Source organism: Mytilus edulis, chromosome 5 (assembly GCF_963676685.1).
Source record: "Mytilus edulis chromosome 5, xbMytEdul2.2, whole genome shotgun sequence".
NCBI classification, from domain to species: Eukaryota; Metazoa; Mollusca; class Bivalvia; order Mytilida; family Mytilidae; genus Mytilus; species Mytilus edulis.
This window is the reverse complement of record NC_092348.1, coordinates 15,949,937-15,967,399: the sequence shown is the minus strand read 5'-3', so window position 1 is coordinate 15,967,399 and position 17,463 is coordinate 15,949,937. Positions and strand designations below refer to the sequence as shown.

Here is a 17,463-nt window from a genome sequence, read left to right as displayed (position 1 = left end):
AAACCAGGTTTAATCACCATTTTCTACATAGGACAGAAGAGTATGATGATATAGCATAATAACAAAACAATATACATGATATATAGATGTTTTCGTTTTTTTCTTAATCTGGTAACTAGAGTTTTCTTTCTGTTATCTGGTTCCTTTTCAGACACTGCTCTACAGGACAATAGAGATCTCATTTCGTCGCACAGTGTCCGTCGTAAAAACAATATTATAAGAACTTTAGTTATGTTGATGACTGACAATGTTATATTTGCTTGTCTTCAGTTTCTCCTCCTGTTATGAAATATCTACCTTATGTTAGACAAAAAAATATGATTCTAAGTCTATTTATAAGTTAAACAATTTTTCTTAATGTCTTTCTGTGTGTTTTAATTATACTTATAATTAGCTATTCATAGTCTAGTATGTATACGTACTTGTCCAAACCAAAAGAAAGTGTAGACATTGAATTCACTTTCTTTGCCTCGTTAAACATTGTGATAACTATGAAATGTTTCGGGTCAATGCTGAGTTGGAAATACACTTAAATGCATTAAACATCGTTCTTTAATATTGAAAAACAAATGGGAATATGGGTCTTGTGTACATTTTGCTAGTTAGAAAAAGAAAAATGCAGACGTCGATACCGGCTATGCATGGATAATATTGATTAGTTAGTATAGAATTGACTATTAAATTTAACTGTGAAAGGTACATCATAGAGGATCGCATTTTCTACATAAGAAAATTCCTGTACCAAATCATGAATATGTCAGTTGTCATTCATTCTATATTGTTTTTGAGCTTTTGATTTTGCAATTGGCTAAAGGACTTCCGGTTTGGAATTTTTTCTCGGAGTTTGGTATCTTTTTTCTTTAACCTTATTCAGACATTGTATGTTATTCAGGATCTTTATATGGATAAAATACTCATTATTCCTGTCGGTTTGTATATCCCTCAGCCGAGAAAACAAGTCAAACAATATAAATACTGTCTTATCAAAGAAGGATTGCAGTTGCCGAGTCCAAACTGTCGTTTTGTCATCTGTTTATACAGCATGTATGACGTCTACTAAAATTATTGATTTCTATTCTTATTATAAACAAAATATTTAAAAAACAAAATTGTAATACAAACTTTTTAGTGGCAATACTACATATATAATTTAAATAGTGCATAATCACGGTAGTAAGTTCATAGTTAATCAACAAAATCAAAACAAATACCAATAGTTGATTCTTTAATTTATTTGACAAACTTATGAAAAAATAATAGTGGTAACAAACATAGACAGTCAAAATGGGAAGGATATTTTTATCACTGAAATGTTTACTTGTATAAACTTATTGTAAAGTCTGAACCGACAAGAGTACGCTCGTTAGATTGCTTTATTTGTATGAAATATTTTTTTTTTCATTTAATAAATTTTCTTTAAAGATAACTTTCTTAAGCTGTAATATTTTAAAATTGTTCCCTTCTCATTTTTTATCAGTATATTCAATATTTAGTTAATTATGTTATTGGGTTTATTATGTAGTTTATATTAAATTTTGCTGCATCTGCATTCTTTACAGTTTAATAGCAGGATATGTTTTTTCTTCAGGAACACAGTGGCGGTTATTATCCAGGCAATGCGTACACCTATCATTCAGGTGGTGGTTATCACGGATCCGGATATCATGGAGGATATAAGGGAAAGTATTACGGAAAAGCAAAGAAATACTATTATAAATATAAAAACAGCGGAAAATACAAGTATCTGAAGAAAGCTAGAAAATACCAGAGAAAGGGATACAAGAATTATTATTGAGGTGGAAGCAGTTAGACATACTTGATAGAATGGCAACTACATGAAGATGAATATAAAGAGTACAATGGTATTGTTCAGCAACTATTCCAAATATTGTCATCTTTAATCGACAGGTTGTCATATATATATATATACAAATAAATATATATATAATATATTGTGACATTTTTGTTATTGTGCTATGGTACTTTTTGGTATTCTTGTCTGCCATTTTTGCGTATGTGCTTTGTCCATAGAGTGTCTTTAAGGAAGCTCGCTTGTCATGTTTTGAATTTTGGTAAGATTTTCGGAATCCTCTGGTTTTATCCATTTAAATGCCTTAGCAAAATTTGCCCGGTGACCCCCATTTTTCTTATTATAATTCTTTTACACGTATAATGACAAGGTGTCTGTTAAAGTCTTATAAAATTTTAATTACTTTTTAATAGTTTTTGAGGATTTAAACTTGTCAATGATAAAGCTATGAAAAGTCAAGAGAGAACATTTTCCCGCCAAAATTTCAATGGCTAATATCTCGAAAACAAGCATGGTGACCTATATATTTTTTTTGCTCTTTTGATTTCTTTATTAATTCCCTATCAATATATGCTAGTGTTTTGAAAAGTTAATTACTTTGAAACTGAGAAGCAAGCTCCCTTAAGCCATTTTGTTTTTCTTTGTTGAAATGGCCATTATTATATTATAGTTCGTTTCCATGTGTGCTACATTTTTTGGGAAATGGCCATTGTTATATTATAGTTCGTTTCTATGTGTGCTACATTTTAATGTTGTTTTTCTGTTGTGTCGTAGTTCTCTTACATGTATATTTGATGCGTTTCCCTCAGATTTAGTTTGTAAACCGGATTTGTTTTTTCTCTGTCGATTGATGAATTTCGAACAGCTGTATACTACTGTTGCCTAATTGACATAGTTGCTGTCAAGGTAATGGAATTGTATGTGACTGTCATACAATTGAGATGTCTAGCTAGCTATTAAAGCAGGTTTAATTCACCATGTTCTACATAAGGAAAAGCCTGTACAAAGTGAAGAATATGACAGTTCTTTTCCAAATCGTTTGATATATTTGAGATTTTGACAATTGATAAGAGACTTCCCATTTTAAAATATTTTTTTATTTCGTTTTTTTTTTTTCGTTATCTTTCTTTATATAACTGTTGGCCACTTAAACTCTTGATTCAAGACAAAATAAAATCACGATACTGAAAATGAGTAGCAAATTAACAACAATTATCATTATAAATCAAACACAAATACTTCAAGAAACTGGTGTCTGCAAATTCATAAACATACATGGTATTTCTCAATTGAATACTGATGTTGTATATGGTCATATATACAGTTGAAATATTTTAAACAAGTGAAGTGTGTAGTGATAAATAAAGTTGTAAAACATATCATAGATTAATCCAACCGTGTTAAAATTATTTAAAGGATTAGAAATGCAGTATTTTTTGTGTACTTAGAATACAAAACTGTTTTTAAATGGGTTGTGTGTCACACCGACGTGAATAGAGGATACTGATATAGATATTTGCGGTAATGCTCTGTGTGTTTTGAGGTTATTTCAGCGCAAAGGCTTCATCTAAAAGCATGAAGCAAGAAGAGTATGATGATATAGTATAATAGCAAAACAATATACATGATATAAAGATGTTTTTGGTTTTTTCTTAATCTGGTAACTAGCGTTTTGTTCCTGTTATATGGTCCCTTTTTAGACACTGCTCTACAGGACAATAGAGATCTCATTTCGTCGCACGGTGTCTGTCGTAAAAACAATATTATAAGTATGGCACGCCGTTATTATATTTATTCAATTTCTAGATATATCTTATTTAGTTAAATAAGATATCTTATAAACTTGTTGAGATATCTTAATAACAAAATGAGATATCTTATATATTAATTGAGATATCTGATTTATTAAATAAGATATCTTATATATTAAATAAGATATCTTATTAAAATATAAGATATCTCTATTAATTTATATGATATCTTATTAACTATTAAAGATATTTTTTATATAGTTAATAATAGAGATATCTTATTTACTTAATAAGATATCTCCATAAGTTAATAAGATATCTCTATTAGTTTATAAGATATCTCTATTAATTAATAAGATATCTCTATTAATTTATAAGATATCTCTATTAATTGATAAGATATCTTATAAAGTATGTATTTAAAAGATATCTTTATAGAGATGTAAGATATCTTATATACTGTATAAGATATCTTATTAATTAATAGAGATATCTTATTAACTTATAGAGATATCTTATAAACTAATAGAGATATCTTATAAACTTTTAGAGATATCTTATTAATTCATAGAGATATCTTATTAACTTAGCATAAAACAATGAACTCTGCATAAAACGTAATTGAAAAAGCACATACACAGAGGTCATAAGTACAAGCAGTCAAGCTCACTGCACCAATTGAAATATCGTCAACCTTACCCAAACAAGTAAGTGTTATATATCAGTATGTAGGGTCAGATTATGTTTCTGTTTGTAAGAGAGAGTTGTTCCCCGTTTGCCAGTATTTTGTATTTATGTTTGTGGCGTCAATCTTGGTCTGATTAAAATGTAGAAATGGAAGCTGATGTGATTTTATGTGTCCGTATGTAATCGCCTCCATCCATGCTACCAGAACTATTCCCCTAGTCTGTAATATAAGGCAAATGGGTTTGTAACACAATAACTTAGCTTAGCATTAAAACTGAAACTGTCTTGCTCTTTCATATAAGAGTACTTAAAATGTATGGAACCGTTAATAACATCATATAAATTATAAGTGTATAACTTTGCATTCTATTATGTATGGTATTATTATCGTTATGCAATAATCCAATTTTTAATTGTAGTTAAATTTAAACGAAATCATGTATCTTACAAATACACAAGGCGGATATACGTTCTGCAAACACAATGATGCTGTAAAGGATGCAGTAACTTGTAAAAATTACAGCATCAGGCTAATCATCAGATAAATGTTAAATAATTACATTTTGATCGCAAACGCACACTGTCGTCACCCACATGAAAATCAATTTGACCCACTATCTCTTTGACAAAGAAATGAATTTGACCAACTGCTCATGTATGGCATAAATCTAAATCGTGAGTTCTATCCGAATGGTTAAAAAAATGAACTGTACGTTTGTTCAAAATGTAAGCATAGAATAGCTTAAAAATAAAAGTATAGTTCGATTTTACCTGAAATAGCTAAAATGAAATCACTCCAGTCCAAAATTATCCATAAAACAAAAAACAAAATCACATATAATTTTGAACAAATTGTTTGATAAGAATCACAAGTTAACACATCAAATGCTGATGATAAAAGGAGGTGACCACAATGCACCTACACGTGAACTCGCACTGACCCGCAAGATCATTGAACAATAAGAAAGATAATATCCAATCATTCATTGGTCATAAGTGAAATTTCTCTGCACGTGAAAACATGTTATCTAATTTCAACAATTTATCGTTTAATTAAGTAGGACACTCTGACCCTTTGACCAGATTAGAGACATCATACATTTACAGTATTAATAGCTCACTCTTTTATTTAAGTCGGTTAGTAATAACCAATTAAAACAGAATTATCTTCTCTGCTGTCTTAAATTATTTTATTCCGCTTAATTTTCAATTAGCAAATAAAATTGGTTATAACACCCAACAAACAATTCAGTTGAAAATATTGAAACAGATTGTCAAAACACTTATGTCAAAAATCTTTTTTCATTTTTTGTGTCTAACATTTTTCGTATGTAAGGCCCTCTACAAGAGATATCCTCGGCAAAGGAAGAATTTCAAAGGTTTGTTTTGTCTACTTCTTTCGTCACTTGAACGGTTTCTAACATGATCGTTGACATATTATCAGTTTTTGTTTATTTGACGTTATGTGACATCGTACTTACCCAGGAAATCCAATTCAATGATTTTTATATAATATTTAGTATAAGAATAGTCATAATCATTTACAAAGACAGATTTTCGAATTCGTCAAAAGTACCTGATTAGCCGTGTAACTAATTTAATTAATTAGCTCAATTGACCACAATTCAAGTGAGGTTCATTTATCACTTTTGTTCCATCGTCTGTTAGCAAGCGTTGTTCGTCATCGTCCGACGTCGTCATGCGTTGACTTTTACAAATATCTTTTATATATCTTAAACTACTAGGCCAATTATATATCAAAACTAAGTTACAGTCAACTCTAATAAATCTGAATTCAACAATTTGTCAAAATAAACAAGTCCGCTAACTAATATGAACATGGCCGACATGAAATGAAAAAAAGAACAAAACGTTCAAACGATTTTTTTTTTATTATTTCCAAAACTGCTATAAAATAGTAAAATCTAAAGAGCAGAAATCTTCAAAATTGTTGCAAGCTACCTACTTTTCATGTATATCAAATTCGTCCGGCGATGATTTATAGGAGTTCTTGCTGTGAAAGAATCCTCATTGGAGTGCTAAAATAATCATTTGTACCATTTTTGCGTTTTTGTCTTATAGGTGTTATAGTCACACAAGGACGTTGCTTTTAATCCTTTTATGTTGACTAAATACTACTGACGATGTAAAGAAACTGAAAAGTGAACAAAAAATCAGTAAAACAAGCTTAATATGAGCAAAAAAGAGATAATAGTTAAAATTATTTTCTAGTCTAATGAAACGTACAAATAAAATATATATAATATTGTAAAAGTCTAGGGTTTCAACAAATACAGTTTATCCACTAACCAAAATCTGTTGAAGACATCTAAGTATCCCGATTTCTTTTTGGATTTATTTTAAAAACCTGAAAGGGTATTGCAGCAAAGTTATAACATTGCCTTGGTTTTGAATAGAAAATTAGTGTCGTCACTCATAACAAAACCAGTTAAAAGATTTTTTTCGTTCTTTTAATGAAACACAGAAATATTTGTTTAAGATGTTATCGTACTTTTGAAAATTTTTATTTTCATTCTTTCATCTAACATTACAAGGGAAATGGATTATGTAATACATTTACATTTTTAATCTGAATGTAATATGCTCATGTGTGTGATTGTTTTTTCCTCTTGATTTGCAGTGAGTTGATTGCAAAATATATATAAAGTGCAGACAATATTCAGCCAGAATAAAAGTATTTCTCAGCAATCATCGTATCCTTGCAAACGGTTAGATTTAGAAGCAATGAACACATCCAGTTTCACAGTTATGGTGGCTTTAGTTCTAATTGGATTATTTGCTGTGCAGAGTGGTAAGTAAGGCTTTGCTTAATTCAAGTGATTCATTATTTCTAAATATTCTATTTTGTTGATAATTGTCACCTTAGATATTACAACTCACAACTCCTGCTAGTGCCATGTGTCACATATGGCTAGTATTAAGATTCTTTTTGGTTTAATATATCTTCAAATGTTTCGCTTCGAACGCAGAAAATTCATGACGTGTTGTTTTCAACTTATATTGTCAAACGTAGAATGTAACTTTTGAAATATATAAAATGTTGGACTGTTTTTGATAAGCAAATAAGCTATACATAAGAATATATTTTCTGTGTAAAAGGCTTCGTCATTTTCAAATTAATGCTCTACCAGTTGTATCAGGTAAACTCGATCTTTTCGTACCACGTTGTAGAAAATTATAACTACAACAAATAAAAAAAAGTAAGAAAGTTATAATTTGTATCTAAAATTAAGAATTTTAACCTTACTATGTTTCTTTTATTTGATACTCGTTGAAATTTGTTTTATATATTATAGCTCTCCTATTGTCCTCTACTTATATTTATAAAATTCTGATATATAATATTCCTATTCGAATTTTTCTGACACATTACAAAATCTTATGTTAGAGGATCTTAGATATACTGACGCTATAATTTATATTTACCTATTTTTTCAAATCTATTTTATTTCAAAGATATTGATAACACATATTTTTCATATCTTAAATAAAGAATAAAATCATAATTTATAATGTGTTTTTTTTTCTTCAGATGCAGGTTATGTAAGTATGAAAATATCTGAAGTTTTTTAAAAGATTTAAATTTCATAACTAATTATCATTTAAGACGTTGAGACACGTGAAAAAGTAACAAACCAATAAAAACAGTTTCATACGATGATATGCAATTGAATAGTTTTTAGAAGTCATATCAATTATGTAGTTTTCAATATTGTGTTCTATAATAAACTTTACAGAAGCTGGAAGACTATTAGTTAAGGATAAAAATAAGCTAAAAATATTGATAGTTAATGGAGCTTCTTTTCGAGATATTTGATTTATAAAATATGACGAGAAAAGACTGACTCGGAGTTTTAACTTATATTTTTGCATCGGTACTATTTTGGTCTCAAATCAAAAGAAGGGGAATTAAGAATCTGCTTAGATTTTGTCAAATTACCTTTTATGAGCTATTAAGTCTTATGTTAAAAGATAAATAGGTGTAATGGGGCAAAATATTTCACCTTGAACGTATGGGAAAACACACAGGTGTCCAAAACCTCACCTATGTACACCCTTAAGAATTCTTTACAGTAATATAATGTCGAAATATTTTCAAGTATGATGGCTACTAATATTTGGGTTTTTTTTAATTTCGAATTGAAATAAATATTCCTGTATAAAACTAGCTTTGCAGTGACTATAAGTCGTTCAAATCTTTGTTCTTCGGTGTATGATGTATGAATTGGCAGTCATATTTCTTCAATTTTCATATTCAGCTCTTTTGTGAATGTTTAAAAAAAATAACTTTGTGTGTTAAAGTCCCAATTCCGGATCCGAATCCTCGTCATCGATTAATGAGTATTTCTTACGTCATTCATTTAATCTAGTACATTTTTACGTCATCGTGTTTTTTTCACTAATATTTAGTTTCAAGGAGATTTAGTATTTCTGATAAAACATATTTATAGTTCACAATTATAAAGACCGTATCGTTATTTTCTTATTTATAAGATAATTCTAAATTTGGTGACTATATTGTATGGTGTAAGCTTCTATCCAATCGAAATTGAAATAATCAATACAACAGATGCAGTTTAGTAATCACAGCCCTCCCTATTTCCCTCGAATTTCACCAACGAATGACATTATATACTTACATGAGCAACGCAGAGAGTTTTATATTTGCAGTTGTGTCACCTCACTCTTCAGGAGCACCCGGAATCACCTTTGGTTTTTGTCAGCTTCGTGTTGCTCTGTTTCCAGCTTTCTCTTTTACTTAGGCATTGTCGTATCGTTTTAGTCGTTTTTCGTTTTTTACCCAGTGTTATCAGTTCGGCTTTCGAGCTGGAATAGTCAATTTTTGTATCTTTTGATTCTCCTTTATAGGGCGTTACATCGTAATCAATCTACCAGTTTTAGGTATTGAAAAGTAAATTACAACTTTACCACGTTTACAATGCAACAAATTCCAAAGTAATTTTTTTTTTTCATCACAAAAGAACATTCTTACTTTGTTAATCACAAATAGTGCGTGTTGATCATGTTTTTTTTTTGGGAAGGATGATATATTAATATATTATGTTTGCATTATACATTTGGGGTATGAATACAATCTAAATAAACTCATCATAGACACCAGGACGTAATACATCTAATACATAACTGCAAAATATATTCAAATGTTTATTTTGAGGTATTTGACAAGTTCCCTGTTTTACAATTTAATGTCTATAAACATTAATTTGTTTATATAGCGTCACGCGTGATAAGTAAACGGAAACCCATCTGGTGAAATACATGGGAGAATAAATTGTTATTCTGTATTCAATATTTCAGAATTACAGTTGCTGAAATGTCATCAACAATTATATATAGATTTTATATATATCACAGCTATAGACGAAAAAGAATCATAGATTGATGTAATGCAGTTTTGAATTGCTTTATATTTCTATATCATAGTTATCAAAGGTAAATGGATGATAAACTTAAACGGCAGACGCGCATTTCGTCTACATAAGACTTATCAGTAAGCTATGATCAAAATAGTTAGAAAGACAAACAAGTACAAATTTGAAGAGCAATTGTGACCCAAAATTCTTAAAAGTTGTGTCAAATACGGCTAAGATTATCTGTTATCATAATTGATTTAAACTTTTTTGGGTTTTTTTTTCTCAATGTTTCAGGATTATTATCCAGGATATAATACACCAGGACCATACAACGGTGGTTACCATGGTTATAACGGATATACTGGATATCACGGAAATTATGGCTGGAATAAAGGCTGGAATAACGGTCCCTGGGGACGATATAATTATGGGAAATAAAGGCTATCTTAAGTAGCACACAAGCAATAACGACATCAATAATGATTTGAATGTTGGATAAATAAAGCTTTATGTGATGTTCCTCAACTGTTTTTGTGTAGCCATATATCGATGGGGATGATTGATTTACAAACAAAAAATGTTCTATACATTATTTGTTAATATTTGCAGAAGTCCAAAAACAATCTTGAAGTTTGATTTTTATTCTTGATAGCTAGAACAAATTCGAGCCTTTCATACTTAATTAAAATGATAGACGAAAAGGTCAGTATAATCTTGTCTCTTTAATGGCAAAGAGTAAATAGGAATGTCACTGTGACGTCATAGATATCAGGAAATGTTTATGCTAGTGTTTGTTCAAAATACAAATGAGCAGCAAGAGCTTTACATAAACGGATATTTTAAACACCTTGTTTGGTTAAGCTGTTGGTCCTGTCTAATTATTAATGATTGGATATCGTTTTATCTCTTTATTCATATTCAGTATTCTTTTGATAATACAAATTAAGGTACTACCAATTCATTTTGATTTTTAAAAAGTGTTTGGACAAAAGCTATATATGCTTTCAATGTAAGAAATAGATCATAAATAAACTCAACAAAAAAACCTGGAATAAAATTTTGTATTTGGGACAGACTCACGTTTCATCTACAATATACTCATCAGTGACGCTGGAGTCAAAAAAGTTACAAAGGCCAAATAAAGAACGAATTTGAAGAGCATTAGTACCAACACTTCCTAAAGGTTTCCCCAAATACAGCTAATGTAATATATTCCTGAGGTAGAAAACCTTAGTATTTCAAAATGTCAAAGTTTTGTGAACAAATTATAACCATATCAATGACAATCCATGTCAACACAGAAGTGCTGACTACTAGGCTGGTGATACAATGACATAAAGGAAAGAAGACAATAGAAGCAAGTTTAAGTTTGGATCTGATATACGTTCAGACGCACTTATTCAAGAACGGCCACAAAGAATATACAACTTAAAGTACATATTTCAAACAAAATAAGTCCGTTGGCATAACCGTAACTTTATCACAAAGACATACGTATTTGTAACTTTGGTATCAAATAAAAAAAAGCTTAAGGAATTAATATAATTTTAGAACCCTTGTTGAAATTTCTCTTGAATAGTCAGTTGTTTTATTTTTACTATAAAAATTCCGGGAAATCAGTGTAACCGGATTTGGTTTTTTTTTCTCGATCGATTTATGAATTTCGAACTGCGGTATACTACTGTTGCCTTTATTATTCAATCAAGATTTGACACCCCATATCCAAATAAAAAAGTATATTGCTATGTAATGGCTGTCGCTTTATTTGAACATAAACAGCATAGCTGTTAATGCATGGATTACTTGCTAAAATTACCATAAGAAGCAATTAGAATATGGATAAGTGGTATAATCAGGGTTGAAATAGTACCTAACACTATTACTATGTTATATATATTTATAAAATAGTTTATTTGAGTTCCTAACTTATTTAAACTAACATTATTGGCAGTGAAATGAAACCGTGCTAGCGTGACTTGTATACTATTCCCATACAACCACACAATGTAATTAAGGGAAAACGGTACTATTTCATTTTCCCAGCATTAGGTTGGCCTTTTGTGTACCCAAGACAGGTGAAGGAAGTCAACTTAGGAGGGCTGTGATTGGATGTAAGGGTACAATATATTTTTTTATTTATCTATGAATAACTGCAGTGTGTAAATTTGCAATATAAATTTTAAAACCTATTGAAATATTTTCTAGAGAATTATTCGAAGAGGCTTCCAAAATTTCATAAATTTGGTGTATTGTGACGGTGAGCATGGATAACATAAACAAGCTCCGTTGGAAATTGGTCATGATACTATTTGGCTTCAATTTCTAAAATAGAGTAATAAAGTACTAACACCACACATAACTGTTTTATCCATGTTTTTATTATAAAAACTGGTAAATTTAGAAAATGTTAGTATTGTCGCCTATGGCAGAATAAATAGTACCGTTTTCCCTTTACTCAAGATAGCAAGGGAAATCAAAATCAATCAGACTTCAGTTATATTATACAATTTTGAAACATTTGATAATAACATTTGATTTTTATCACAAAGAATAGAAATTTTTATCTCAGAACAGTATTGTGTTGAGAAAAAAGCTGAGTCATTATATTAAGTCAAATTGATGGGTACTGATATAAAACTTTATTTTAGGGTTTCAATATTATCTATATTGTATACACTGCACCAAACTATTGTTCTTTTGTATTTGTTTTCACCTTTCGCAATGATTAATTCAATTGGAAAACCCAGAATTCAAGTCGCGACAAATATTTTAAACTGAAATATTTGCCTTGTTTTGCTGTGTAATTCCCTAAATGTATCAATTGGGTATTTCTCTTGACACAATCTATTAAAATTGGATATTGTCTGGTTAAGTTTGTACTGTTTATATAGTAAGGCAGTATTTGGTCATACTAGAAGCATTTTCACTGATAAAACTGTTCATCAAAGAAAAAAAAACACTTGAGGCTAAATTTAGATAGAATTTATACTCTTCTGTGTAAAGAATTGCTCATATTGTTGGCAATTCATGCAGCAAATATTTCAATAGTGCTTCATATTGTAGTTTATATCTTTTATTATATCAGGCATATATAATTTGTCATTTTGTACTGTTTGAAAGGACTTCTGTTGGAATTTAATACTCCCAAGGGACATAATTCAGCTTTTTTCATAGATTAATACAGGCAACAAAGGCAACTTTACAGCTGAGTATTTTGCTTTAAGTGTCTAATATCCTTGTTTTTATCATCTCAAGACAGAATAACGGATTTTATAACCAGCTCTGAAATTTTGAACCACAATATGGTATATACTAAAGCATGGAATAGAGATTAGTATGACAAATCTTAAATTTGTGCTTAAGTACGCATCATCGAGAAAATTTATCACCACACAAATAGTCCAGTACTTAGTACTCCTTTCCGAAAAGATAGAGAAAATTTCTGGATAAGGGAACTAGGTACTGCAATGCCATATGGTTGCAATGATAATGTCAAAGGAGTAGGAAATTTGTCAAGTCCAGCCTGCAGTGATGTTAATGTAATGAGTTTGTTTAATACTACCTTACGAAACCAACGTAGTCATGGACAAAAACGTTACCATCGGCCTAATGTAAAAAAAGTCTTCCAAATCGAGATCGGCCTCTGGAAGCTTTGATGACCTTCTTTCTCATCTGCATCATCCGTTAGGGTTACATTACATTAGAACTATTCTTTTTTCACTGCCGGTTAATTTTCTAAAATGTTTGAGAGATTATGCACTTGACAAAGGAGGTACTAATACATTTTCTCCAATATACAGACTTGTCAGTATTATTTGTGATGTAGCTCTTTTCCGTCTCTTTAAACCAGTAAGATCGGAACCTTTACATGAGGAAAAGAGGAAATTCCTTCCTGTTCACTTTAACAATAGAGGAATTGATGCAATCAACATCAGCAACGTTCTACATCACAAGGAGGTAACATCTAAAATTCCTATTTATTTTCAAAATCAGTCTGTTCCTATTGTATCCTACAGTTACACCAAAACCATTGCACCCAAAATATTTAACTATAAACAAGCATTACAGGACCTTGATTTAGAACAATACCTAAATAAACCTCTGACATGTGACTGTTCCAACTCGCCTTACAATTACAGCCCCTCTGGCCATGTTATTACTGGGGATCTAAACATAATTCAACATGAAAATCTCCGAAAGGTGATTTCTCGTGGTCCTAAGTTTAGAGAACCCCAACACATTAATTGGAACCATAACTTCAAAATAATTATGGATTCCATTGAGAACTACGCCAGAGCATGGGCTAAGCGAGAAGAAGTGCAACTGGACACTTTGTCAGAATGGGTCAAAACAATCAGGTCTCTGATAAAACGTCGCATTCATAAGTTGAAAAACTGTGTGAATGATCGACCTAAGTCCATTTTCAGTGACAAAGAGGCTGTGAAATGTCTATCATCTCTTCAAGATAAGTATGTTGTTGTTCCTGCGGACAAAGCTTCAAATAATATTGTCTTTGTATGTAAATCGTATTACTACGAGTGTCTTATAAAAGAATTAGGAATAAATGAACACTCAGGTAATCCCACATACAAAAACATATCATTTGACAAGGATGAGATTTTGGCGAATCATAAGTCCTTCATGGCTTCTATGAACATTGCATTGAACAACAAATCGGAGGACTTACCTTGTTTGTATTGGATACCTAAACTTCACAAAATTCCGTACAAACAACGGTACATTGCCGGCTCATCTGCTTGTTCTACTAAAGAATTGTCCATTAGATTGACTAAAATTCTGTCCGCAGTTAAAGAGGGTCTTCAGATATACTGTGAAACTGTTTACTCACGTTGTGGTATTAACCATATGTGGATTCTGAAAAACTCTAAAGAACTTCTGGATAATTTTAAATCTCGGTCTTTTTCTGAAATTAGTTCTATTAAAACTTTTGATTTTTCAACCTTGTATACAACCATTCCCCATGTGAAATTGAAAACCCGTCTAAAAGAAAGAATTCACAATGCTTTTCATCATAAAAATGGTAGCATTCGCTATAAATTTATCACTTTGGGATACCATAAGGCATATTTTGTTAATAAGGAACAAAAGGGTAAAACATACTACACAGAGGAACAAGTGATCAGTATGCTGGAGTTTCTTATTGACAACATATTTGTTGAATTTGGAGGTAGACTTTTTCAACAAATTGTCGGCATTCCTATGGGAACGAACTGTGCGCCTCTCCTTGCCGACCTCTTCTTATTTTCATATGAATCGGAGTTCCTTCAGACACTTGTCAAAAACAAGAAGATCAAAGAAGCCAGGTTATTTAATTTCACTTTCAGATATATTGATGATGTTCTTTCCATTAACAATCCGAACTTTTCTGATTGGATTCCATTAATATACCCACCAGAACTAGAAATTAAAGAGACCACAGACACGGCTTCCTCTGCCTCATTTTTAGACTTATACCTCGAATTTGACATACACAGTCATCTCAGTACCAGAATCTATGACAAACGAGACGATTTTAATTTTGAAATTATCAATTTCCCCCACCTTAGTAGTAATATACCAACTTCACCTGCATATGGAATATACATTTCCCAACTTATTAGGTATTCAAGAGCTTGCAGCTCCTATTCAGACTTTGTAAAACGTCACCAGTGTCTGAGCAGAAAATTGATGAACCAGGGGTATGTCAAAGAACGTCTCGTCCTTTTTCTAAAAAAGTTCATCGGAAGATACCCATAACTTGTTGATAAATATTCCGTATCAACTTCACAAATAATACAAGATGGTCTTGAAGTATAGATTTTGCGTACTGACGTTTGTTATCATCTTAATTACGTATTATAGTATTCTTTTATATGTCTTTTTTAGATATTCATTTGAAGTGACTCTGTGGTTACGTAAAACCACATACTTTGAACGGCAAAATTATTTCATTTATTGATATTACTTTTACTTAAGGATCTTGACATACTATGAATGACTAAACTCTTTTATTCAATAAGACTACTTTTTCTGTTTAGTCTGTTTTTTATGATATACATTTGACGTGAAACTGTATTTATGTATCCCGTCATACTTTGAACCACACCATTATTTTATTTATTATTATTACTTTTACTGTTAAATCTGGTTTTTGTTATATCTACTTTACGTGAGTCTGCATTTATGTATGCCGTCATACGACAAAATTATTTTTATGTCTACCTGTGCGAATTTCAAACGCGCAATTTTACACCAGTAATGAAAACCTTCTATCATTTATGGGTAGACTTTACATAGATAAATCCAGCCGTATTTGACGTGAAACTGTACTTATGTGTCCCGTCATACTTTGAACCACACCATTATTTTATTTATTATTTTTACTGTAAGTCTGTTTTTTGTTATATCTACTTTACGTGAGTCTGCATTTATGTATGCCGTCATACGACAAAATTATTTTTATGTCTACCTGTGCGAATTTCAAACGCGCAATTTTACACCAGTAATGAAAACCTTCTTTCATTTATGGGTAGACTTTACATAGATAAATTCAGCCGTATAAGAAAAGCAAAATGAGAATGTTAAATTTGATGTATGCCTTTTTGTGCTACTTTGTTACATTTGTTGTTTATGTAGTGATATTAAGATGATAACACAATATTGACTGTTGTACCCCTATTTTTGACATTTTTACTCTTGAGTATGTTTGTTTTGTTCATGCATCGTTGACAATGTAATGGAATTTGATGCGACTGTCATACAAGTGAGAGGTTTAGCTAGCTATAAAACCAGGTTCAATCCACCATTTTCTACATTAGAAAATGCCTGTACCAAGTCAGGAATATGACAGTTGTTATCCATTCGTTTGATGTGTTTGGACTTTTGATTTTGCCTTTTGATTTTTGATTTTCCCTTTTTTGAATTTTCCTCGGAGTTCAGTATTTTTGTGTTTTTACTTTTTATGTTGTAAATTTTGGATAAAATGAACACAAATTAAATGGAACTGTCATTTTTATCTGTTCAAATAGAACTGTTTATTATTCTTTTTAAATAAGATAAGATATAGTTGGATACAGGTTGTTTATTAAGCCTTATCTGAACCTTATTATATTCAAGGTTTCCACAATAACCCAGTATTGCATTGATGGTGTCATAAAAATTCTTTATAGCTTTTTGTCACAGTATAGGGAAAATGGTACTATTTCATTTTCCCAACATTAGGTTGGCCTTTTGTATACCTAAGACAGGTGAAGGAAGTCAACTTAGGAGGGCTGTGATTGGATGTAAGGGTACAATATATTTTTTTATTTATCTATGAATAACTGCAGTGTGTAAATTTGCAATATAAATTTTAAAACCTATTGAAATATTTTCTAGAGAATTATTCGAAGAGGCTTCCAAAATTTCATAAATTTGGTGTATTGTGACGGTGAGCATGGATAACATAAACAAGCTCCGTTGGAAATTGGTCATGATACTATTTGGCTTCAATTTCTAAAATAGAGTAATAAAGTACTAACACCACACATAACTGTTTTATCCATGTTTTTATTATAAAAACTGGTAAATTTAGAAAATGTTAGTATTGTCGCCTATGGCAGAATAAATAGTACCGTTTTCCCTTTACTCAAGATAGCAAGGGAAATCAAAATCAATCAGACTTCAGTTATATTATACAATTTTGAAACATTTGATAATAACATTTGATTTTTATCACAAAGAATAGAAATTTTTATCTCAGAACAGTATTGTGTTGAGAAAAAAGCTGAGTCATTATATTAAGTTAAATTGATGGGTACTGATATAAAACTTTATTTTA

At 30.6% G+C, this 17,463-nt stretch overlaps 1 protein-coding gene and 1 pseudogene across 1 annotated transcript in view; both read left to right on the top strand.

Annotated features, from left to right (window-relative positions):
- The window catches only part of LOC139523083 (uncharacterized), a 98,064-nt gene that overhangs the window by 2,525 nt on the left and 78,076 nt on the right, over window positions 1-17,463 (top strand). The gene's annotated exons all lie outside the window — the stretch shown is intronic.
- LOC139522579 (uncharacterized) lies at window positions 6,882-10,098 on the top strand (annotated as a pseudogene).